Source organism: Ambystoma mexicanum, chromosome 8 (genome assembly GCF_040938575.1).
Source record: "Ambystoma mexicanum isolate Mex_15411 chromosome 8, UKY_AmexF1_1, whole genome shotgun sequence".
NCBI lineage: Eukaryota > Metazoa > Chordata > Amphibia > Caudata > Ambystomatidae > Ambystoma > Ambystoma mexicanum.
In genome coordinates, this window is record NC_090929.1 from 501,781,313 (window position 1) to 501,805,970 (window position 24,658).

The following is a 24,658-nucleotide window of genomic DNA, read 5'->3' on the forward strand; positions in this document are numbered from 1 at the left end:
TTTTTGTATTTTTTCTCTCTGACTTTTCCTCTTTTTTCCTGGAGAGGCCCTATAACTATTTTATCTTGCCATGCTTCAGCCCTTTGGCCTGTGCACAATACAGTATTTCTTCTCTTTCCATTTCCCATGATATTTCACACTTAATGTTATTTTTATCACCTATTTTTCTGTTAACACACTAGGAAACCTGACAATGTAATTTTAGCTCTTAATCCTAGCCCTAGGGCCGGAATGTTGCCTTATTTTTCTACCGCGCCCTTCAAGCGCGTCACGTGTTGTATTTATGCACGTTGCCTTGGCAACGCGCCGATGCGAGGACGGCAGTCTGCTGCTTGCAGACCTTAAGAGAACTGCTCTGCTCCCGCTTTCCATACGGTGAGCCCATTTACTCCTCCTAGCTCTGTTTAACCACGGATGTCATTTACTGACACTAATAGGTTTTATTCCTGCTTACAGCCGTTGCGTTGCAGGCTTACAAACTGTGCTGATTTATTTCGGACAGTTCATTTGGTCACCATCTGACAAGCCTCACTTTAGTTTGCCACGTGTTACCTGATATCCACCTGCCCCAGGTAATTCATTACTTCTTGGCACCATACTTATGGTTATATACACACATACTGTTGGGCTATAGCGATTGATGAGTCATTTTCGCTTTCTCTTTTCGTTTTCTTCTGCTGCACTCTTCTGCTACTGCAACCACAAATTGTTGGTATGTTTTTATTTTTATTCTTATTTTCATTGTATGTACTTTACCACTATAATTTCTTACAATTGTTTCCTCGGAATTGTTTTTCCTGCATTGTTATTATTCTGCACTGTTAACTTAATACATGTTTTGGTATGAATCATGATTAGACTGGCCCTGATGAAGGATTTTTTTCCGAAATGCATTGGCATAACTTGGTCTGATTGATTAGTCAATTGTGGCAAACTCTTCGTCACTAAGAAATTATTAGTGACTACTCATTTTTTTGACGTTTATCATTGTTGCAGATAAATATGATTTTGAAAAAAATAACGGATTCTTCAAATTATTTTTGAGACTTGATACAGAGATTCAATTGGAACTAGAACAAATCTTGAAAGTTACTACTACCCAGGTTGGGTACACTAGAGAGCGGCTGTATGACTTGGTAGTTTTCCTTGTCTTTTGCTTCATTTGTTTTCTTGGCTTGGGTGTCTCCAAACCTTTTTACAGCCTGCTCCTTTATAAGTTTTATGCACAAATATTTTTTGAAAGGATTTTCTCCTATTACAAATTTTGAAGACCAGAAATAAGTGGATTTACTCCGTAGTGGTGCCCACTCACTTTGCTTCCTGTTTCTAATGAAATTATTGCCACTTTTACCGCACTGCCAAATTCAGAGTTTCAAAATTGCAACTTGCAAAAAAAGGCCTGGTTTTGTGTGCAGGACATTTCTTCCACTCAAAACCATTACCGCATTCGATATAAATGCATGCGGTAAATACTGCATGCAGTAATATGGCAATCCCCAATAGACTGCAAAATGAGTAATCAATTAAGAGTGTGCTTATCTCCAAACCATGCTTACAGAATGCAATAACAATATTTGAGTTTTGCGTTATTTCCAGAAATAATACCGCTAGACTCTAAATGAGATCCAGCAGGCAGTTCCCAATCGTTTAGTTACAGTGGAGCTCATTTTCGTTGTGGCGTAATGTGATTGAAAGGCGCAAAAACCTAGATTGAGGCTTTTACGCCTTTTAATCACACTGCACCACATTTTCATGCATTTGCATGGCGGAGAGGAGGGGAAGGACGCACCTAGCATTTCGCTGCTTCCCTTTCTCTCCACCATACAAAAAAATGCTCCAGCATTTGCACCGGCACAAAGCAAGCGGACTCCATAGAGAGCCATTGTAAATACTGCATGCTATGCTCACATGGCAGGAAGTGTTTACAATTAAGCGCTGCCCGACATGCTCGCGTGTCGGTAGGCATTTGTACTGCTTACCATGCACACATGGTAAACTGCCTTCACAATGAAAATGTAATGCTTTCTTACATGCTAACATGCCAAGCAGCGTTGCTCGCCTGGCAAGCGGCGCCCCATGCCAGGAGCATTTACTCACTTTGCACGATGGAGTCCAAAAGTGCAGGTTTAAAGGCGGTGTACACGCCATTTTTTTGCCCTCTACATTTGTTCTCTGCCATGCAACTGAAAACTTGGTGGTGGGGAGCCACCTACATGTATGTCAACACGTAACGGCTCCTCCACACCAAAGTACTCATTTAAGGAAAATTAGCTCCATACTCTTTATAGTGCCTGGTTTTTGGCTGGATGAGTACTTTGGTTAGCCACAGCAAAATAGCGATTTCTTTTGACAAAACGTGATAGACCGTCCAAAAGAGTGTAGGTTTAGGGGTACGAGAAGCGATGCAGGGAGCGTAACTGACTTGAGACTGCAAGAGTTGTCTGCCTCTGGCTGTCAACGCTAAATTTGAAATAACGTGGAGTAATGGTTCCATGCCACGCCTGGCTAATATCCAGGAAAGTGCCTCAAATACAAGCCAGCGATGCCTCCAGGTTACACATGGGGTATGGAACGAACGTGCGAACGTGAGCTTTACTTGCAATGATTGAAGCGAACACGTTTTGAGTTGTCAATTAAAATGTGCACAACTTGACCTTATTCTTCCATAAAGCGCTTCAGGGTGACTTGGGTGGAGTGGGGGTGAGTGGTATGTCTCACATAATATTACACCTTTAAGTGGAATGAAACAGTAGGGACAGCACCATATCTGGGGAAATCACGTGCACTGCGAGGGATTCATATTTTTCAGTTATTACCCAAAGCTTTACGCTTTACTTTGCGGACTTACAAAGAGCCTGCATTCCATCTCAAGCACAAGCACCATATAGCCAGGCCGGTTAATCCACACTTACCGCGCGCGGCCAGATGGTTAAGTAGCCTTAGTGCTTTAGCTGTGTCGATGTAGGCACCGCAGCACCACGAGCTTATCCTGATGACGTCTATAGTGTCCGATGCAGCCCATATATGGACCGAGGCAGTCCATAGAATGCTCTGAGTCCCCTCGTCCAATCTGCGAGAACGCGCTCTGCTTGTGCTTTCATTCTGTGCCGGGGCTGCTTACTAGTGTGCGGATGTGTTGTCAATCGGTCGGAATGATAACACATTTCCCCTCCTTGTATGTGAAAGAGTGCACGTGGCGACAAGTGGACGCACAGAGCGACACCCACAGTACTGCACAGATGCCTGCTGAAACGATAGCTACCCAGGCCCTGTAGAGTGCTCCGCTGCTCTAGAGTTAGAGCCGCGCTTTAAAAAAGAAAACACATTTTTTTAAAAAAAAATTGGCTCATTGTCTGTTTGGCACTAATTTCGCTGCACTATCGAACTCATAACTTATGTGTTTTCGCGCCTAGAAACACTTGTGTACACGCGCGTTATAAATGCTGCATCATATCATATATACGTTTTGCGTGAGAGCCAACTGACATCAATATCAGGGACGGAGTCAGGGCCTTTCAACTTTTTAATGTGCCCCATGTTGTCAGTCTTATTCCACAGAAACAAGCTCCTTTCATTCTGAACATCAAACGTGCTCAGCATGCTTGTTACAGGCGGCCTTCTGGCTCCCTTAGGCCATCACCTCCCTCTTGTAGTCTTTGGCAACATTCTTAGCACTTCCTTACCTTTTTTATTCTGCTTTCCCAGAAATTAGAACCTTGCTTTCAAGGAGCGATTCATAGCTTTTCAGGAGGCATTCAGTGTTTCAGCCCCCTGATGGCTGCCTGTCCTGTGATCATCTGCAGCTATTCATGACCTTGCTGCATTCTTTTGACTTTATTTTAATTTGAACACCTCACGGGTACCTCTGTTTCTCCCAGCTATTAAGTAAGGGGAGCCCCAAACATGTTGACATTACCCCCACCCCACCACAGGGCCATCTTAAGCACTTTTGGATCCCTGGGCACGGATGTCTTTGGGGCCCCCTCCACCAAATCAAAGGAATTAAGTGATCAAGAATATCTGCCCCGCCCCCCCCCGTGCAATCACAACAACCCATAGGTTGATATTATGCCTCACAGCATTAAAAGTAAGGATGTTTACTCCTTTTAAGTCCCCTTACCCTCTTCATTCTTGCTTTAATCAGACTGATAAACAAGTACCATTTGAAGGCCAACATTATCAGTCTACGAAGAGGTTACTTCTGTTCTAGCATAGATTCGGGAGACTTTTTATCAATAGAATCCAGGAAGGTATGCAGATTGTAGTATTAATGCAGGACTGTATGTAAAAGGTACATGTAACCCAGAATAGACAGAGAACTCACATTTGCTGCCTCAGAGAATGCAAACGTGCTTAAGCATGGATAGAGGGGACCAATTGGTAGGAAGGAGAAAGCTACACATACCACAGCATGGATAGTGGATGCAGATTAGAAGCAACCAGGAAGGTGTCAGTATGCAGACAAATTTGGCTATTGCACATTATCAAAATAATTCCCACAGGAAGGAAACAATGCTACAGGAGTTGTGCCACAAGGAACGCACAATCCATATACACCACAGTGAACACAGAAAGCAAATCATGATGAATTGATCGAGGCAGAATGTACTTGGTAAAACAGACAGGCAATAGGTTCAGAGCCTCAGCACCATGAAATACAATATCCTGACGTGTGCTATTTAAGTCTAGTGAACAAAGGAATCTTACTTCTTTAGATCAGGCAGCCTTGTGCCCCCCCCCATGTGGGGGCCCGCGGCAAGTGCCCCTTTTGCCCTCCTATACAAACCTCCCTGCCCCCAAGCTCTAACACACCTTCAGGCAGCTCTGCCAACACTGCACAGACCAATGCCTTTAGCCGCATCATTGTGCCTTTGCATAAAATGTGCTGTGATGTGGGAATCCTTTTTTCCAGAGCACATCTCTTCATCGCGGTTACATGTGTTTCCATCGAACATTTTTCCATCGAACATTTTTCCATCGAAACTTTTTCCAGCGAAAATATGTTCATCGAATGCATTTTTTTAATTCTTTTTTGGGGTGGTCCCCCCACCAAACCCCCGTTTTGAACCCTTAAAAACCCACCCCAAACTAAATTAACCCGTTACCCCCCCAAAAAAATGCATTTGATGAACATATTTTCATTGGAAAAAATTAGATGGAAAAAGTTTCGAAGGAACATTTTTCGATGGAAAGACTGCATACCCTTCATTCCAAAGGCATACCCACTCTGCTGTGTCTTCCTGTGCGTCCGCTCTGCCCGCTCACTGGCAAGCCTGGGAGAATGTGCCAAGCGGGCAGGAGTCTTTTCTGATCCTGGTTTGTCAAGCAGAGCCTGGAGTGGAATTCTGACACACAGCATGAGCCCTCCTCAAAGAAGGGTGGACAAGTAAACACATCATTCCAGGGGATGGCCTCTTTTAGGCCTCTTCCCTTTGTGATTAAGGTGACCTAGGTGCATTGCCTTGATGCAAATAACAGTGTCCTTGCTGCATTCTGTTCCTACCACTGTAAGTGACTTTCCTTTGCATTAGCTAGCTGTCTGATAAACAAGGAATCGTCCACGTATATGAGGGCTTGCACTTTTTTCTGGAATTTGTGGAGATATACATTTATGCCAGTAGAACAGGCGTCTGTGGCCATTGGCTTTCCAGTATAGCCAATGGTGAGGGATCATGGGAGTTGTAGTCCAAAACACCTGTAGAGCAAGGTTGCAGACCCCTGCAGTAGAATGGCCAGAGGCACACCGTCTTTGCTATATAAATCCTGTTATCATTACGGATATTTAAAGTAGTTATTTCTGCCAGCTGTCGGAAATGCAAAGAGTCAGGGGCAGCTATTGAGCGGCTTCTGGTGTAATAAAAAAAACGGATCAGGTGTACCATTCGCCCCCTTGATTTATTGCAAGTATTGAAATTACAAAGTTAGTTGGTTCATGACATTACTCTGCTGGATTCTGCACAGCTGTGAAATGATAACAAATCTTCCTTCAATTGCATTCATATTTCCTTTTCTTAGAATACACTCGTGGCTGACTTGGTCTTATTGACCTGTACATATGATCAAGCATTGGTAAACAAACACAGAAAATGTTTTGCCAACGATTTCGGTTGTTCTGTAAAGAAAAGGTAAAGACTAGTAGCAACGTGTTAGTGTTTTGTTTTGTAACGAGGAGGCAGATTAGTAGTGTGTTAACGTTATTGAGATCCTTTGTAGAAATTTGCAGTATGAAAAAGTTGTAATATTAAACATATAGGAATGGGGGACCATGCCTGGCTTTAGCACCCTCATAATATGACTAGAATTGATGCATTGGTAAATGATCAAATAAAGCCAAAGAACAATGGTATTAAATGAGTGCTCCCACTGGCAACATGTCCAGTGAGGCAGGGATCATAACCCCATTGGACAAGAGCCTAGTGAGAATAGAATTGCATACGCCCATTGTCCAGGAGCCCAGTGGAATTCGAGTCACACCCTCTCATCGCTCCGAAGCCACAGTGGGATGAGCATCACACCCTCCCATTGGCCCCAGATCTAGTGAGATGAGAATAAGACACTCCCATTGGCCAGAATCCCAGTGGGATAAGAACTGCATTGTCAGTGGCAAGAACACTAATAGGTAGAGTATCATGCACTCCCATTGGCGAGAAGTTCAGGGACGTCCTAATTGAAAAGGCTGCTTACCCGTAATCCCATTACTCTGAGATCTTCTCTTCCTCATCCCACTTCTTATCTTGTGAGGCATCCGTTTCCAGTAGCACGCAATCCCTTGCTGTTAAAAAAAGATGTTGGTGACGCACGACCCTTCCCTGGGTGGGGATAGTGTAAGGGCACCAGTTGCCAATACTTCCACCTGCCCATTTTATATCAGTGAACCCCTCAACAATATCCCACATCAGGTGCTAGGGGGGACTCCGGATGGCAGAGCCGCCTTTGGGGGGGCTGGGCCGGGCGCCCGCCCGGGGTGCCATGCCCCCCCCGGGTGCCATTAGCCCCCCCGCCATGCACTTTTAAGGGCTCCCCCGAGCTGGCGTAGTGAGAAAAGGTGCGGCAGGCGGCCTTTTGTTATTAAATGCGCCCGCAGCAGTGACATGATGATTACCTCCCTGCTCCGACGCGGGAGCCAGGAGGTTTTCATTGGAATAGAGCGCTCATGCATTAGCATGCATGAGCGTCCTATTCCAGTGATTAACCCCCTGCGAGGCGCTGGAGCAGGGAGGGACTAAACAAATGTGGCACGCCTGGCCCCCCGCACCCCACGCCTGCCTCTCCCCCTGTCGACCAGGTGCGCACAGGGATGGGGGGCGCCAATTCGCCCAGGGCGCTGCTGCCTCTAAGGCTGGCGCTGCCGGATGGTATGAGGAAGAGAGCGTCGGGCGATTAATAGGATTGCCAGAAAGCAATCTTGGCATTACCTCCTCATCCACACTTACTCGTGTGGGGATGTGAACAGTAGTATGGGGTATTGCACAGCAATAAAAGCCTATATATCATGCAGTAACACCTTTTAGGTGACGTTCAGCCATTTATGCATACAGAACCGCTGAACTGTAACATCGCCTCGGTAGTACACCACATCGTTTGCAATGATTGATGTAAGTACCAGGTGTCACCCGAGTGAAAATCCTGCAAATGGCTCCCAAGGGAACACCTTGAACTCTGCACGTGAGGTCGACATGGACCTAGTTGTTCGAACCTGCCACACACCTGGGTCAGGGGAAACAGCAGCATCATACGTCATGTTGATGGCCGCCTGTATCCATCTGCTCAAGGTTGGTGTGGCTGATTTCCTACCAGAGCATCCAGGACAGAAAGTGACACATAGCTCTTTGAATTGTCTAGTGCTTCCAGGGCATTCCAGGCACACTGGTGTTATCCAACCCACCTCCAAGGGATGAGGGAGCTAGGTATCAGCAACCTACTGAGGCTCATTAATAGTGGAAAGGACCAGGAACCATGAAGATGGAAATGGGAGAGGATCATTGGTTTAAGTAGTGAGGAAGGCTAATGGATGAGGCCTTCTAGTATGAACTTACGGCGGGGCTGCTTGACTGGGAATGACAGCCCTCAGATCATCTAGTCTCTGGGCTGATGCCTTGGCAACTAGGAGGACACACTTACATGACAAAATGTCTCCCTTTCAGAGCTGCAAATCAGGGAACGTCAGGAGCCTTAATCACCAGAGGGAGATCCCACTTGGGAAAGTCCAAGGGGTCATGGGGGTGGTTATTCTCTCTAGTCACTGATTTCCCTCTACTCAGCTGGTGCCTCTCTTTGGAACTCCTCCCTGCCCTTCTCAGACTTGAGCCGGACCTCCTTATGTTCCAGAAACTGCTCAAAACTCTGCTCTTCTTGACCTCTTTCCCTTCCCTGCTAATCACCCCACTGCCACTGTGACCGGTGGTGAGAACCTCATGAATCTCACAGGACCCAAGGCCCTTCCTACCAGTCAATACCAGCACCCCTAACCCCCCCACTGCAATGCCCTATGGGCCCCTGCCTGGTGACTCCACATCCCACACGTGATAGTTGCCTATGCTAGCACTTAGCCTGACGTTTGCCTCCTTCACTCCCCTTAGTACTTTCCTCCCCGGCCTCCTTCCAGAACGTGTCCACTCCCCTGCTCCTCCCTCCATCCCCTTCCCCTGTACTTTTCCTCAGTACACGTGCACAGCGAATGCCACAAGGCCTAGTAGGACCACGATTTTATATTTACTGTTTTGCCATTGTTATTATTTCCCCTGATGCCTTCCCATTTAGCCTTGTGGTGCTTTGAAACACAATTCTGTTGTATAAAGCGCCTTGCACATGCTCAATATAATAAATAAAGAAATAAAGGATGGGAGGATGGAGTCAGCCTTGAGGCACGCCAAAAACTCCTGACGCAAAAAACTGAGTTTTGCCCATCCTCTTGGGAACGTAGCTTTCTCTGGTTCCCACCTTGCTGATAATATCTGATACACTCTGAAGAATGGCAATCCTGTCTCGGGTACATATCTACTATATGTGTGCACAATGCCCTCTACACCAGTGGCGTGTGTGACATCTACTGAGCTCAGGTTGTAAAACAGGTGGTTGGCCATCTCTTCCACTCTTTCTTGTATTAAAAATGGCCCTCTCATCGTAAGGCATGCCTTGTTGATCTGCTGGGACAGCAATTCTGAGGGTATTCCTGCTGGCAATGTTGTAGGTATTGCTAGAATTGGTGGGTGAGGGTGTTGCCTGTGCAAAATACAAGTGGTACTAACAGTACGTCTGTGATACAGAGGATGTGGCCTAGCAGGGTCGTCACACTGCAGTGTGTCAGTATGAACAGTCTTGGAAAGTGCAGTCAGGCAAGGCCTGCACTAAGAGCAGGTGGCAAAGGAGCCATTTATGTGAGCAGTATTATTTGTGTGTTAACATTAGAATGATAAGGAGAAACAAAGTGCTTTAAATGTGCACTGAACTATATGGACAGCCATGCTTTTGAATAGACAGCAATGTGTTTCAATAGACAATCAGAGCTGGACATTTCATCAGCTCAAAACTCTGAAACCCCTCGGAGTTACCAAGTCTGCCTGGCCCCCATCTCTGCCCTGTGTTTTCTTGTCTGAACCCTCATGCTGCATACCACTCTTCCTGCCACCTGTTGTTCTCCTCCACTTAACATTGGATTGTTTTTCACACTTCCTGGCACTTGGAAGAGTAGACGGATGAGCTCTGCTCAGTCCTGATATTCCCCCTTGAGATGCACCTGCTCTGTAGGGATGTGTTAATTCAGTTTATTTTGTCATAAAACATTGTGTAACTCTGTTACTCATGTTCTGGTTGACATCCTTTTAATTCCAATCTTACTGTTGTTCTCACCAGTTTTCCTGGATATACTCAAATACTTTGTGTTAAAAATGTATAGTTATTGCATGTTCACCCAATGTTTGGTACTTGGTGCATCCTTCCTAAACTCCCCCTGCATATGTCCTTAGAATATTCCCAAACCTTAGACATGCCTATCTTGTATTTTCTATAGGTGCCCGTTGCTGTGTCACCCTATGTTTCCGGTTCTATGTCTCGTGACTGTCCTTTTGAGGCCGCTCCAAAAACAGACCACCTTTTTTAGACAGCCTGGATGCCGCCTCCACTGGGTAGGACCTGGCCACCATCTAGGGGTTTTACCCTCCCACCCCCGAACGCTACATTCCTTACGCCTCCTCCCACCCCTTGCCCCGATCTTCTTACCCCCACCCGCACCCTGTCCTTGCCTCCATGTCTGTGCTGCAAATCTCAAGCCCTGTACAGGCCTTGTCCGCCGCTTCCCAAGGCACCTCATCTTACCTGACCACCACCAGCCCTCCCACCCGATGGCCCCACCCGGGAAACCAAATATCTACGGACCTGCTCTACCCCTTCCTTGTTGTGGCCCAGTTCATGTCCCTCTCCTTCAATCCTCCTGTCATGTCACCATCTTCTCTGACCAGCATTTCCTGGGTGGTTTCTTTTAGAGGCAGCCCAGGAAACACAGACATAATACTGTAGAGTGTGCTTTCCGCACCCTCTTCCAGGGAGGCTGTTCCTGCATCCAGTTGTGCTCTGAGTTAGGCATTCCTCTGAAGCCATGTTGCTAGGTGTTTTGCAGTGTGTTCTGCCATATCCTGCACCCAGACTTAATTGCTGTCATCAGTGGAGTAACGTTGCTGAAAATGTTGGGGGGGGGGACATGACATCTGAAGAAAAGGTGCCCCAGCCAAATGAATGGGGACAAAATGGCGTGCTATGAAAGTTGGGGGGGTGGACAAACACCCCCGCACCCATCTGGGACTCCACTAAGTGTCACCTGCTGAGCCACATTCCATCATGTTTTGTGAGAGAGCTCCTCCAGCTTCAAGGCCTGAGATCCAGAGAGGGGAGAGGAAGAAGGCTGTGATGCTGACACTACTGACCTTTGCTTCATCTTGCCGGCTGCAGTGTCTAAACACCAGAGGAGAATGAAAGGATCTAATGATCTCTGGGGGCCCAGTAACTTATTCCCCTGATCCGCAGGTAGGACCTGTGGTAGAACTCTGTTCCTGTGTGTCCCACATGCCCTAAGTGAACCCCTAGCTGAACGTGCCCCGAGCATGTTAGCCATTGACGTGGCCTGTATTCCTCCCTTAAGTAATGTTCTTCTAATCCCCATATGTTTCTTAAAGACAGTGTAAATAAGTGAAGTTCTTGGGTACATATATTTTTTAAATTTGTTTTCCTTGTGTGACATATATAAAGAACTTTATTGTTAACAGTGACACCTAGGGCCCATTCTGAAAATATATACAGTGTGCCCAGTGAAGTTAAAGTGTACAGTATTTCATTTGAATAGTTTCAGAGGAAGCCTTATGTCAATCACGCTGTTCATTGTCCATGATCATAACTCTAGTTTGGCAGCAGACACTGTGAGTGACGTAAAACAGGATTTTGACATCTTGGACGTGCCGGAGAGACTCTTTGTGGGCTTCTACTGGGCGAGCACAATTAAGAGGTCCTCATCTCACTCCTGTGCCTTTCTTCTCTTGCTCAAAAAGGGTGAGCGAGACGTGCGGCTGCGTCTATCATCTCTTGTGTATGGTGATACCCTGGAAGCACCTTAATCCATTGTTATCCACATGAGGCAGTGACGTCATTTCACCAAAATGCCAGGGATAGCGGAAGTGACATCACATGACCTTTGACCTCCTGATGACATTACAGGAAGTGATGTCATTTTGACCTCACCCGAAATGATATCGCAGGAAGCGATGGAACACAACCTTTCACCCGTTGACAAAACAGGAAGTGGCATCACATAGCATTGTACACTAGGAAAAATATGGTTACGATATCACTATAATGTGATGTACATTTCATACAAGATGGATCGCTATATCTATGGTTAAGATCAGTGTGTATAGGCCCATATGACCAAATTACTGTGAATGCAAGCAGACGTCCATGACCAAATGATAATGATGTGTTATTATTATTTTTTTTTGTTTTATTGGTTAATACAATATAAACCTTAAAGATACTTAAAATGAGTCTAACATATTAATGTCAATTACGTTCTTCAAATCCTTTCATTCGCTTACCAAGAGGTACGTTTGTTTATTTTCTCTTAGTGGCCTACGTCAGCCATCACTGCTGGTAATTTCAAATATTTTATTCAGCATTTTCATGGCAGAGATTGTAATGCCAAATTTTTCCACTGATAAGATTCCTTCCCACCACAGCTCCTCAGTCAAGTGGGAATATTGTTGTAAATATTCTCCTAAAAATGTTTGGCGGAGTTCTTTTAGACCTTGGCAGGATATCATCAGATGTTTTAATGTCTCTGTTTTTCCATTGTGATATTATATGGCAATTACATTTAAGCGCTTTATATAGAACAAATATACACCCAATATCACCCGACCTGTGTTGGTACTCATTTATCGACCTCAGAAGGATGAAAGGCTGAGTTGAGGCATTTAAGTACAGACTAAATCAGTGACTGACTCACGCCCTGAAGTGTGCCTGAAATAAACCTTTATTGAGTCTAGCAATGATTGTATTATTCTGTAGAATTCCAGAAAGACACATTATTTGGTATTCCTATTCTTTCTTATTTGGGGTCAGTGCTGAAAGTGTTAGACTTGTGATACTCCTGTTCTTATTTTTCTTTCCTTTTTGAAAGGGCCTCAACAGGAAAGCCACTCCAGAAGTAAAGAGCCACATGGTGCTGGCCACAGTCCAGGAACTTGCATTTTTAAAAAAAGTTTTCTTTTTTTTTAGAGGTTGCACGGGAGACCACAGAGGTCACAAGAGAGACCTCAGAAGTCGCAGTTGCGACCTCTGGCGACCCCTAAATGACGTCCCTGACAGGAGGACATTCACCCTCCTGGCAATCGTGGGAGTTTTAGCTCCACTCCTTGTAAACATCTCTTACATTTCCTCTCCAACAATTTCAACAAATAAGTGCACTTCTATTTTAGGGAGAAGTGGAACGCATCATACCTTGAGATTCGGTAGGTTATTTATGATGAACGCTCTGCCACCTCTGCTCCCGGTTCCTTGTTTCACTCTGCACCTCAACCTCATGCCACTCCATAGGAAAGGATGGCAGCCCCCCGCCTGAATTCACATAATGATGTTGATGGGCCTCCCCAACCCATGGTTCTGGTTTAAGGGGCTCAGTATGCCATTGAGTATTGAGTGCTGCCTGCCAAGCAAGATGTATAAAGCATGGCTAAATATCCTCTGGATAGGGATGTCCACGGGCTGGCCTATCCCATATACATATGTATATATATAACAAGCAAGGAATTTAAAAAAAACCTTACTAGTGGTATTTTTAATGCAGAGAAGTCCCCCACCCAGAATATAGGAGCAAAAAAGGGCGATTGTGCCTAAGTGATGCCCTGATACCAAGCCCAGGGGGAAAGTCAAGGGTTCTCAAAAATGTGTTTTCTTTTTTGCAAGTTGTTGCTTGTCCCATTAACCGAGGCCTCACGTAATATGGACTAGGCTGAGAAAGAGAGGGTGAGAAGGGAATGCACAATCCTTTACCAGAAGACCTGGGCCGTGACTATTACATAATTCCTTTGACCTTAAGCTAGAAGGGATAATAATTGCACTCAAACCGGCTCTAACCCTTAATAGAGAACAACTAGTTCCCAGTGGATGGGCGGGGAAGAGAAGAGCAACCGGCTCTAACCCTTAACAGAGAACAACTAGTTCCCAGTGGATGGGCGGGGAAGAGAAGAGCAACCGGCTCTAACCCTTAACAGAGAACAACTAGTCCCCAGTGGATGGGGGGGAAGAGAAGAGCAACCGGCTCTAACCCTTAACAGAGAACAACTAGTCCCCAGTGGATGGGCGGGGAAGAGAAGAGCAACCGGCTCTAACCCTTAACAGAGAACAACTAGTTCCCAGTGGATGGGCAGGGAAGAGAAGAGCAACCAGCTGTAACCCTTAACAGAGAACAACTAGTTCCCAGTGGATGGGCGGGGAAGAGAAGAGCAACCTCCCGTTGGTCAAAAACCCAATGGATTGAGACTCGTACTGCTAATTGCCATAATGCAGGTGATATGTGAAATGCATGCTCTCAATGGCCAGAAGCGCGGTGGGTGGGGGGTGAGAGTTCCACTTCTATTGGCCGACAGCCAAGTGAGATGAGAAACACACTTCCACTGGCTAAGAGCTGGAAAGGAACAGAAGAACATGTCCCTTTTAGATAGAAGTCCAGAAGAAAATCACACATTCCCATTTGCGTGGAGCTGTGGGAGATGGAAATCACACAATCACATTGATCAAACGGTTAATGGGGTGAGCATCCTAACCTCTATTGATCAGGGGGGCACAGCCACATTCAAATGAAAGAAACTTCCATTGGCCAGCAGCCCATGAGTTACAATCATCTAGTACAGTTGGCCAGAAGCTTAGAAAAATAGAGAACGAGTTGCCATTGGCCAGACGGCCACTGACATGAGAGTCACGCTCTTCCATTGTCCAGAAGGCCCACATATCGAGGTTATACCGTTTCAGAGGAAATGCACCAGTTACAGCGATTTTGATGCATTTCATTTTACCGCCTCCCATTACTGCGCCCAAGCAGAGACAAGGTTGCGGGGGTGTCCCAAGCTCTCCTTGGGCACAGTAACGGGAGTCAGGGGTTGCAGGGGTGTCCCCCGCTTACCATTGTTGTAAACTGGGGACAAAAAAGTAAAAAAAAAGAATAATAAAAAAAGCACCCTGCAACGCCAGCTCCGACCCACGTAAATTGGAGGAGCCTATGCCGCAGGGATAGCGGGGAGTCAGCGGCGCAAACAGAAGTGTGCCGCCATAAAGGTAAATGTGGCGAGGGTCGTGTATGGGAATGTGCGCCGGTAGACGTGGGTACAGTAATCTGATTGAGCACTGTGCTGCGTTGTAATTGGCGTCGACATTTTCGTCGGCGCAGTTACGGGCGGCGCAGTGATCACAGATTTGTTGCAGTAGGGGACAGCCACCGAGGTCCATGTCTGAGTAAGGTTCTGAACTGGAGGCATGTAAATTCCAAATAGATCTTTTCAGCGAGTCCTCAATCCACTGATGTGCCTTATAAGAGAAAGGTGATGCAAATCTCACACGCTTTGAAGGGCCACTTCCTGAGGTCAAACCTGCTGTTGTTTCTCGAATATGTTCTTCATCTCGAGCTTGGCGGTATTTCAGCACTACAACCGGAGAAATACCACCAAAATCAGTTACTGCAACTTGGTCCTGCAGATTTACCGCGGGATTACAAGTAGTGGCAAGGCAGTGTGAATCCCCATTTTTTAAGTCCATAGGCCTCAATGGGGATTTTGGTGGAATTACCGCAGGCATTAATTGTGGCACGCTATTTCTGTTCATTTTTGGTAAATCCTCAACTTCAACGCCAAACTTGGGATTTGGCGGGGTGGTAAAAACCGCTGTAATTCCATTACCGCCCAGAAAAGTGGTGGAAACGGAATTACCATGTTTTTACCGCTCTACCAAACTCAGAATGAGGCCCGAAGGGCCATAAAACGAGTTTGGCGTTATTTCTTCTAGAAATACTAACTTATGGTACTGCGTGCGGTAAGCATCCGAGTGACGCCGAATGGTATGATTCCAGTTATACAGACCCTGCTTCACTCATTCCCCATTTTGGAGTCCCACGGTACATCGTGGGGGAAATGCCATATTACTGCATCCGGTTTTGCCAGGGCCGTCCTTAGTGGCGGCAGCGACCCGGGGCAGCAAAACAAAAATGTGGTGCAGGGGATGTGGGTGGGGGGGGTCTGCAGGAGGGGGCAAATCACATTTTTCCTATTGTTATTAAAGGTGTCCCACTCACGAGAGTGTGGCACATTTAATTTCAAAATGGCGCCTGCACGCCAGATCTTGAAAGCCTCCCCCCGAGCTTGCGTGGCAGGGAGCTAATGGCAGGGGTAAAAAGACTGTGATAAAAACGAGTACTCCTGATTTGGGTAACACTACCACTCGTTACCGAAGCGACATAAAACAGCCCGCCCTGTAGCGTGTGCTGCAGAAATGGAATGTAGGGCAGACTGCAACGCCACCGCCCTCACTGCAGTGAACCACCGCGCAGCGACGCCCATTAGCCTGCTCATCAGTGGCACAATTGCAGGAGGGGGTGTTTGGTATAAGCCAGGCTTAAAGGCTATATTTACATCTGCCGCACGTATGACGTCAAAGCAAAGCTGCTAAAATACTTGAAAACCAGATGGATCAGCAGTGCCGCTCTTCCTCTCAGTGCCTGCGGTTTTAGGGCAAAGGCATCGCCCCCCCTGCACTGCGCCTAAAAATAGCCCGTTCCACCCACTCACTTTGCCGACTGTGGTTACTCAAAGCGAACTATAATCTGCATCATGCCAAGCGGCTGCCATGCGTAGCCATCCGCACAGCACTTTAGGGAATAATACAAACAGTGCACGTGCTGATCAGATAGCCGAGTGAGCTAAGCACTCGCTGCAGCAGGAGTATGCAGTCAGCTGGCAGGTCACAGGCTTCGATTGGGCAGGCCAGACTCACTCTTTCACCCGAGTGATGTAAATAGGGTCATAGCAACACCTAATATTTGCTGTGCTAAATAACTGCGTAAAATGCCCTGTAAAAACTATACTGTTTTTACTGCAGGTAGTCTGCACGCCAGAGGTGCAAATCCCAGAATGGCTGACTCACCTTTTTATCTTTCCACGATCAATAACATTGGTGGGAATAATTGTGTCATCTTTCGGTCCACCCGGTAGGCATCCCAGTATTTCTGCGCTGAGATAAAAATAAAGTTATTTTTAATGTATATTGGAGTTCATGTTCGTTGGGTGCACACCAATAATGAAATAAGTAAAAGGCTTGAGTAGGGCTCCTCTAACGCCTTCCATTAACGCCCTGCCCCATTTTCATTCATTTGCATGGCTGAGGGGCCTACTACTTGGTTTCCGCCTCCTTTCTTCCCCTGGGCCATGCATATCCTCCATGGATTTTCATGCCAGCGCAAATGCTGGAGATCTCTATGGTGGGGGGACACATTCCAGTGTTTACAATTACAATAAAATGCTGGGGCGGGGTTACATTGTAATTGAGAATTGTAATTGTGAACACTGCATACCATCAGTGCATGGTAAACAGCGTTCACAGTAACAAGTAAACGCTGCCTGGCATGCAAGCCTGTCACGCAGCATTTACTGTGCACTGCACATTTGCACTCTGCTGTGTAAATGACGAAAATATAGGGGTGGGGACCTGGCTACGCCTGAGTGCAAACGCACCATGTCCCCGCTGTCAAATTAACAATAGGAGCAGAATGAGCTCCATTGTGGCATTGTAAAAAGCACATTGGTAAATGCCGAACATTGTAATGCAGTGACTTTTATTTCGGTGTGAGCCCAAATATTACTTGTTGCCAGTGGTGGAAATGGAAAAAATATGGTGGGGGAATCCCACAACACAAGGGCTGGGAAGGGGGGGGACTTTGGGGGGTGCGTGGTGCCCGAGGGGGCGTGGTCTGGAAGGGGACTGGCTCGTAGTGGACACCCAGCAATGCAGGAATACTAAAAAAAAAAAAAAAAAAAAAAAGCACCTGCGTCGTCAGCATTGCCTTTTACCTCCGGCTTTGGCACTGGTGTGACCTTCGTTCTCCTAGGAATGTGATGCTCATCGTTAGAGTGTTTGGGGCAATCTCTTGCCCTCCCATGGCTTACCCGTGATGGACATGTATTTCTTCTGTATTTCTTCTGACACTTTTCGGTAGTTTTGCATCTCCGGTGGAAGTGATTTCGCTCTAGACCATCCCTTCTTTTGTGAATTCCATCCCTTTTTGCAATACACACTCAGCTGACTTTTCTGCGACATTCCTCACAGGGTGTTGGCTCTGCCTTGATGATTCCCTCTGTCCATTCACTGTTGCCACTATCCAGTCTTCTTTTAGGTATGTGCCACTGGTGTCTTTCTTCACGTGTTCACTGGTCGCGCAGCAGCTGGCGCAGACTGCGCTCCTGCTGTTCCCCTGCCTGGGCCCTGACGGACTCTGTGGTTTGGTGGTTCCGTGGGGTTGCTGGTGCTGCTGGACTTGCCGAGGCCTGCTGCTTTGGCAGAGAGACTTTCCTTCAGCTTGCGGCCTGGAGCAGCTTTTCTGCAGTCTTTGCCTGTTGGGGAAGGCTGCTTGGTGATTGTGGCGTTGGCCCTTTAAGGGTACGCACGCGACGGGGTGACGTTCACTCCGTCGCGTGCGCTGTTAAATAAACAGGGCGTTCCCGGTGACTTCACATTCACCGGGGAGCCCACACTGGTAACAACGCTGTCTCCGTGTCTCTGTCACGGGGGGTGGGGGGCTCACGGACGGCGGCATCCGGAGACCGCCAACAGTGGCGACGAGTGCCGGGATCACTCCCTGGTACAGGCGGAGAAATCAGCTGGGAGCGTAGATGATCCGATGTGAGCGCTCCAGCGATTTCTGACCGCGGAGAAGGGAGAGATACACGCGGCCGGCGGCCATTTTGATGAATAGGCCTCGGAGACTCACGGCTTCATAACGAAGCGCCGGTGAGCCATCCGGACATAATTTTTGGATATTTCAGCGGCGGATAGTCGCTGGAGACAACACGTGTCAATTTCAGAATGATTCATTGACATTTTCACTGTTTTTCACCGAGTAGATGGGCAAGACTCTATGGGAAGCCTGCTGAAGGAGCCTTTCCCCCTGCTCAATTTTTGGACACCTCAGTGTCTGCATGCTGGCTGGAGCAATACATCTGCAAGGAGTGCGCCTGGTGAGAGGCAGAAGTCAAACCATCTCTAGAGGCTGACTGCTGGTGGTGAGTTGCGGCCCCATCACTTAGATCTTCTGGGGTGCCTGTGCGCTTTCCACCATGAGTCAAGCTGCTGCTGCTGCTGCGCCTCCGCCTGCTCCACCGTTGAAACCACCTGGGTCCCTACAGCCAATGCCTGAGTTTGATACCTCGGGTGCTCCATCAAGCCTGGGACAGAGGTGTAAGATGTGGATGGATAGGCTGGAGATGTACTTCAGGGCCACTATGGAGACAAGGGACGACAGCAAGCTGGCCACTCTTCTGTACTCTGCTGGCCCAGCAGTGCACGAGATATTTCTGCCCCTGCAGCCGGCGGATGGGTCGTTTGCGGCGGCAAAGGGTGCACTCCATAATCATTTTCTGCCAATGGCCAATGCAGATTATGAACATTTTCTCATGGGAACGGCCCGACAGAAGGATGACGAGACTCTGGATGTGTTCTATGGACGGCTGCGGAGACTGGCGGCGCCATGTGCGTGGAATGACCCTGAAGTCATGATTCGCAACCAACTCATTCAGGGGTGTGTCTCTGGGAAACTGAGGCGCCAGATTTTGCGCGAGCCATGCATCGCCCTTCCTCGCATCCTAGAACTGGGAAGGTGCCACGAAGTGTCGGAATTGCGGGCGACCAGAATGGAAGCTGGTGCCCGCTCAGGCAAGGTGGAGGAAATCTGCGCGGTCGGAAGAGGCCGTGGAGCGAGGCGCCCCATGAACATTCAGAGCCCGCGCCCGCCTGGGACGACTTCCTCGTGCCCAAAGTGTGGGTACGATCTCCCACACCCAGCTGAATGCCCCGCGACTGGGGTTAAGTGCGGTAGGTGCGGAGGCGCGGACCATTTTGCCAGAATGTGCAGATCTGCAGCTCCCAAGGTAGTGCCAAGAGGACCTGTCCGAGCCGGTTTCTTCCGACCCCAAAGGGCGTCCAACGTTGCTCAGGTGGACCAGGGTGACGAAGGGGCCCCTCAGGAAGGGGAGGAGGAAGAAGAGGATGAGGAAAACGTCTTCTTCGTGTCCAGTGTGAGCATGCTGAAATCCCGCTCCAAGAGACAGCCCAGGTGCAACGTGTTTGTCAATGGAGACTCTGTACCGATGCTAGTGGACACCGGTGCGTCCGTGAATGTGATGGCCAGACAGCACTATAATACTATGCAGGCCCGGCCCATGCTGACCGCACCGAGAGCATGCATATTCGCTTTCGGCGGCGATCAGCCCCTTCCTCTGGATGGCGTGTTTGTGGCTGATGTCCAATATGGTGACTCACACATCCGGGCCAGATTCTATGTCACACCAGTGAGCGACAACACCCTGCTTTGCTGTGCTGCGGCTGAGGCGCTGGGCATCGTCACATTCGCATACTCAGTGTACTTAGACGACATTCAGGTGCTCTTGGCCAAACACAGCTCCCTGTTTGAAGGCATTGGACAGTTGGTGGGTGAGCCAGTCCGGCTCCACATCGATGAGTCGATCCAACCAGTGGCGCTGAAGCACCGGCTAGTTCCTTTTCATCTCAGGGATCTGGTAGATCGAGAACTGGACAATCTGGTGGGGCTGGACATCATTGAAAAGGTTGAGGGCCCCACCCCGTGGGTGTCGCCCATTGTCATTGCGCGCAAGCCGAAACAGCCGGACGCGGTGAGGATCTGCGTGGACATGCGACTCCCCAACAAGGCCATAAAGAGGGAGCGACATTTGACCCCTACCATCGATGACATCATAGCCGAACTGCAAGGGGCGAGGTTCTTTTCCAAACTGGACCTGAGAGCAGGCTATCATCAGGTGGTCCTGCACCCCGGGTCCCGCTACATCACAACCTTTACCACTCATCGAGGTCTTTACCGATACAAGAGGTTGAGTTTTGGGGTGTCTTCTGCGGCGGAGGTTTTCCAAAACATCATAAGAGGGGCATTAGCGGACCTGGATGGAGTCCTCAATATTAGCGACGACATCTTGGTGTATGCCAGGTCTGAGACGGAGCATCTGGCACGCCTGGCCAAGACCTTTGAGCGCCTGTGTTCGCTGGGACTCACCCTGCACAAGGACAAGTGTGAATTTCTGAAAACAACGATCGAATTCTTTGGGTTCGTGTTTAAGGCGGATGGGGTGTCGCCGGACCCCCGCAAAGTGAGGGACATAAAGGAGGCGCGTCCGCCTGAGAATGTTGCAGAGGTGAGGAGCTTCTTGGGCATGGTCACTTACTGTGGCCGTTTCATCAGGAACCTGGCGTCCCGCTCAGAGCCGTTGAGATCGCTCACAAAGAAGGACACCACCTGGCACTGGGGCCCCCTTGAGCAGGCGGCATTCGACGACATCAGAGGCGCCTTGGCGGCAGACGACACCATGGCGTTCTTCGATCCGAGCCTGCAGACAGAGATCGTGGTGGACGCCAGCCCATATGGACTGGGGGCAGTGCTTACACAAGTGGGGAATGACCAAGAAGTCCGACCCATAGCATACGCCAGTAAGGCGCTCTCCGACACCGAGCAAAGGTACTCCCAGATCGAGAGGGAAGCCCTGGCGGTGCTGTGGGGTTGCAGACATTTTCGCCTCTACATTCTGGGGCGCCCCGTGACTGTGGTCACGGACCACAAGCCGTTGCTGCCGATCATGGCAGGCTCATCATCCCGTCCACCAGTGTGAATAGAGCGCTGGATGCTCGCCCTGCTCGAGTATGGAGTGTCGTTAACATATCGTCCAGGGGCTAACAACGCGGCAGATTACCTATCTCGTCACCCAAGAAGGGACTCGCAGGAGTCTGCATCAGCGGAAGAGGCCGATGAACATGTCCGTCTGGTAGTGGAGACGGCCACCCCAAACTCCATGCAGGTGGAAGAACTCGAGCTTGCGTCCAAAGGCGACAAATGTTTCGCCATCCTGAAGGAAGCCATGCAGAAGGGTACCTGGAAGACGGTACTGGAGGCCGTGGAACGCAGGACATGTGAAGCCAGAGTGGCCCTTGAGCAGTTATGGAGAGTGAGAGAAGAAATGACATTCTCAGAGTCGGGGCTGCTACTGAGGGGTGAGAGGATCGTGGTGCCCCAGGCCAAAGTGTCACAGGTCATCGCGTTGGCGCACCAGGGTCACCAAGGGGCGCCCAAAACCAAAGCTCGCCTCCGCCAGAAGGTGTGGTTCCCGGAACTAGAGCGGAAGGTGGAAACATTTGTGGCGTCGTGCGTGTGGTGCCAGGCTGCGGCACCGGCCCAGCGGGAACCGTCTATTGAAGCGATGCCCAGAGGGACCCGGCCATGGGAAGTGGTGCACGCAGACTCCGGGTCCATGTCGAGAGGCACTCACTTCCTAGTTGTGGTGGACGAGTGGTCTCGATACCCGGAGGTCGAGTTCATAGAGTCTGTCGCATTTGAGAACGTGGTGGTGGCGCTGGAGAAGATTTTCGCCACCCATGGCCTGCCCTCTGTGCTATGCTCCGACAACGGGGCACCGTTCCAAGGCGAGAGTTTTGCCGAGCTCATGAAGGAGTATGCCATTCAACACCGGCGGGTAACCCCACTGTGGCCCCGGGCCAACGGGGAGGCAGAGCACATGATGCGCACCCTCAACAAAGTGTTTCGGATTGCCCATGGAAAGGGCGAGTGTTTGCAGAGGGCCCTGTACGTCTTCCTGCGGGGCTATCGGACCACACCTCACTCATCAACGGGTGTGGCCCCGACGGAGGCTCTCTTCCAGAGATGTCCGAGAGACGTGATACCGGAGGTTGGGGACAGGGACCCTGCCGTCATTGACAATGAACAGGTCGAGGAGGACAGACGAGTCAGGACGCAGATGGAAAACATCCGGAGGGGCCTAAGGCCCCCACACATCGCGCTGGGAGACGAGGTGTTGGTGAGGAATCGTCACCCACATGGAAAGTTGTCCCTCATGTATGAACCCGCTCCTTTAGATGTCGTGGCGGTCAAGGGTTCTATGGTAACAGCTTCTGATGGGACGTCGTCTGTAACAAGGAATGCTTCATTCTTCAGGAGAATCGGCGACCAGAGAGTGGACAGCCCCGACAACCGAGAGGGTGAGGGTGCCTTGGATGAAGGTGGGGGTGACAGCCCTGCCGCGGACTCTCCGGCTCGAGGCAGACCCGGCCAAGAGACACCGGCCAGGGACGTTGGCAGGAGGTACCCCCTGAGAACAGGGCGTGGGAAACCTGCCCGTCTTACAGACTATGTGACAGACTGAGCTCAGGAGGCTGACCGGGGGCTAATGGTCAGGCCGTGACAGGTACCCGCGGGGGATCCAGGGTGGCTGTGAATAAATGGGGGTTTTGGAATTGACCGAGTTGTGTGCTTTATAAACGTGTGATAGTTAGTCCCTCCTGTTTCCGATTTGTTGTTATGGAAAAGGAGGAGTGTGGCGTTGGCCCTTTAAGGGTACGCACGCGACGGGGTGACGTTCACTCCGTCGCGTGCGCTGTTAAATAAACAGGGCGTTCCCGGTGACTTCACATTCACCGGGGAGCCCACACTGGTAACAACGCTGTCTCCGTGTCTCTGTGTCACGGGGGCTGGGGGGCTCACGGACGGCGGCATCCGGAGACCGCCAACAGTGATGCTAGATTTTCTGTGGGATGTGCCGGCGGGCTTGCTTGCAGTTGCCGCTGCTACTGTCGCAGGTGCCTTTGTCGGAGTCGCTGGCAGTGACCGATGGATCATCTATTCCTGCTGTGCCGCGTCTCTTTTCCTGGCTGGTTACTTTGCTGGAGACCCTCCATGGAGAGGGTATCGTTGTGAACATTCCTCCACAATAGTCTACTCCCCCTCTCTGTTTTTCTTGCATGTTTGCACACTATCGTGTTTGGCTGCCTGTGTTTTTATTTGCTTTCTCCAACACTGATGGGGGCGGCTTGCGTCCTGCAACTGTTTCATGCTGTGTTGTTTGGACCTTCATTTTCTCTGGACTTTGGGTTAGCATGACCTTTTCGCCCTTATTGATTTTTCTTATGTCTTGTTTCTTCTGTTGTTTTCTCTCTGTGGTTACTGTCATCATTGCAAGTATTGTACCAATTCATACATTTTTTAAAGCGGCCTGGCGAAGGCACTCGTCAAACAAACAACCAACAAACGTGTAACCTTGACAAGCAGACAGTGTGGCAGTTTTACCATCATGGCATGTGACTTATCCTGAAGTTGTATTCCTGTATTCTCAATGCAAGAGTCGCTAATCTGCGAGTATAGTTCTGAGTGTTCTTTGGTCCTAATATGTTCACTAATGGCTTGTGCAAAAACAAGGGGGTCCTGGGTGTCCCTCTGCCGGCAAATTAGTCCCGGTTTCGAGAGTCTTACCCAGATTCATTAGCTCGCCATCTCTTTCGCAGAGGAGACATGTCCATAACATATCAGTCTTTGTCCTGCCCTGGGGCAGTCCAGCACCAAAATGCCAGACTCTGAACAAGAGTACCGACAGCAACCCCAGACACGTGTTTCAGCCTGTTTGGCCTCATCAGTGGGGTGGAGCTGTGCCTCTAAGAGCAGTGAGCAATGGGTCCATGTCTGGATTACCCTAGTAACGTAAGGTGAGACCCAAAGTTACTTTAATTATGCAAAAACAAGGAGGGTACTGGGAGTCCCTCTGCCGGCCAATAAGTCCTGGCTTGTGACCAGTCCAGAGCCTGAATTTTCCACCCCACATATATGTTCTGAAATGATTGACTGCCAAGGTGCATGCCAACATTTTGGTTTCAATAATTGAATAATGCTGTTCCATTTCCGTCAGTGCTTCCGAGGCAAATGCATCTATATACATTCCTTCTGTATCTGTTTGCATTAGCATCACTCCTAGCCCATCAACAATGGTGTCTGCCGCAATTGTGGAAAGGTTCCAGGTTTGGTGCATTAACCATTTCTCCCTTGATTCTG

At 48.9% G+C, this 24,658-nt stretch overlaps 1 long non-coding RNA gene across 1 annotated transcript in view; it reads left to right on the forward strand.

Annotated features, from left to right (window-relative positions):
- Window positions 1-302: 302 nt before the first annotated feature.
- Window positions 303-24,658, forward strand: part of LOC138473621 (uncharacterized) — a 64,936-nt gene continuing 40,580 nt past the window's right edge. Inside the window, exons 1-3 of the long non-coding RNA XR_011268818.1 lie at window positions 303-375; window positions 457-572; window positions 859-1,136. This is a non-coding gene — a long non-coding RNA (uncharacterized lncRNA). The remainder of the gene's footprint in view (window positions 376-456; window positions 573-858; window positions 1,137-24,658) is intronic.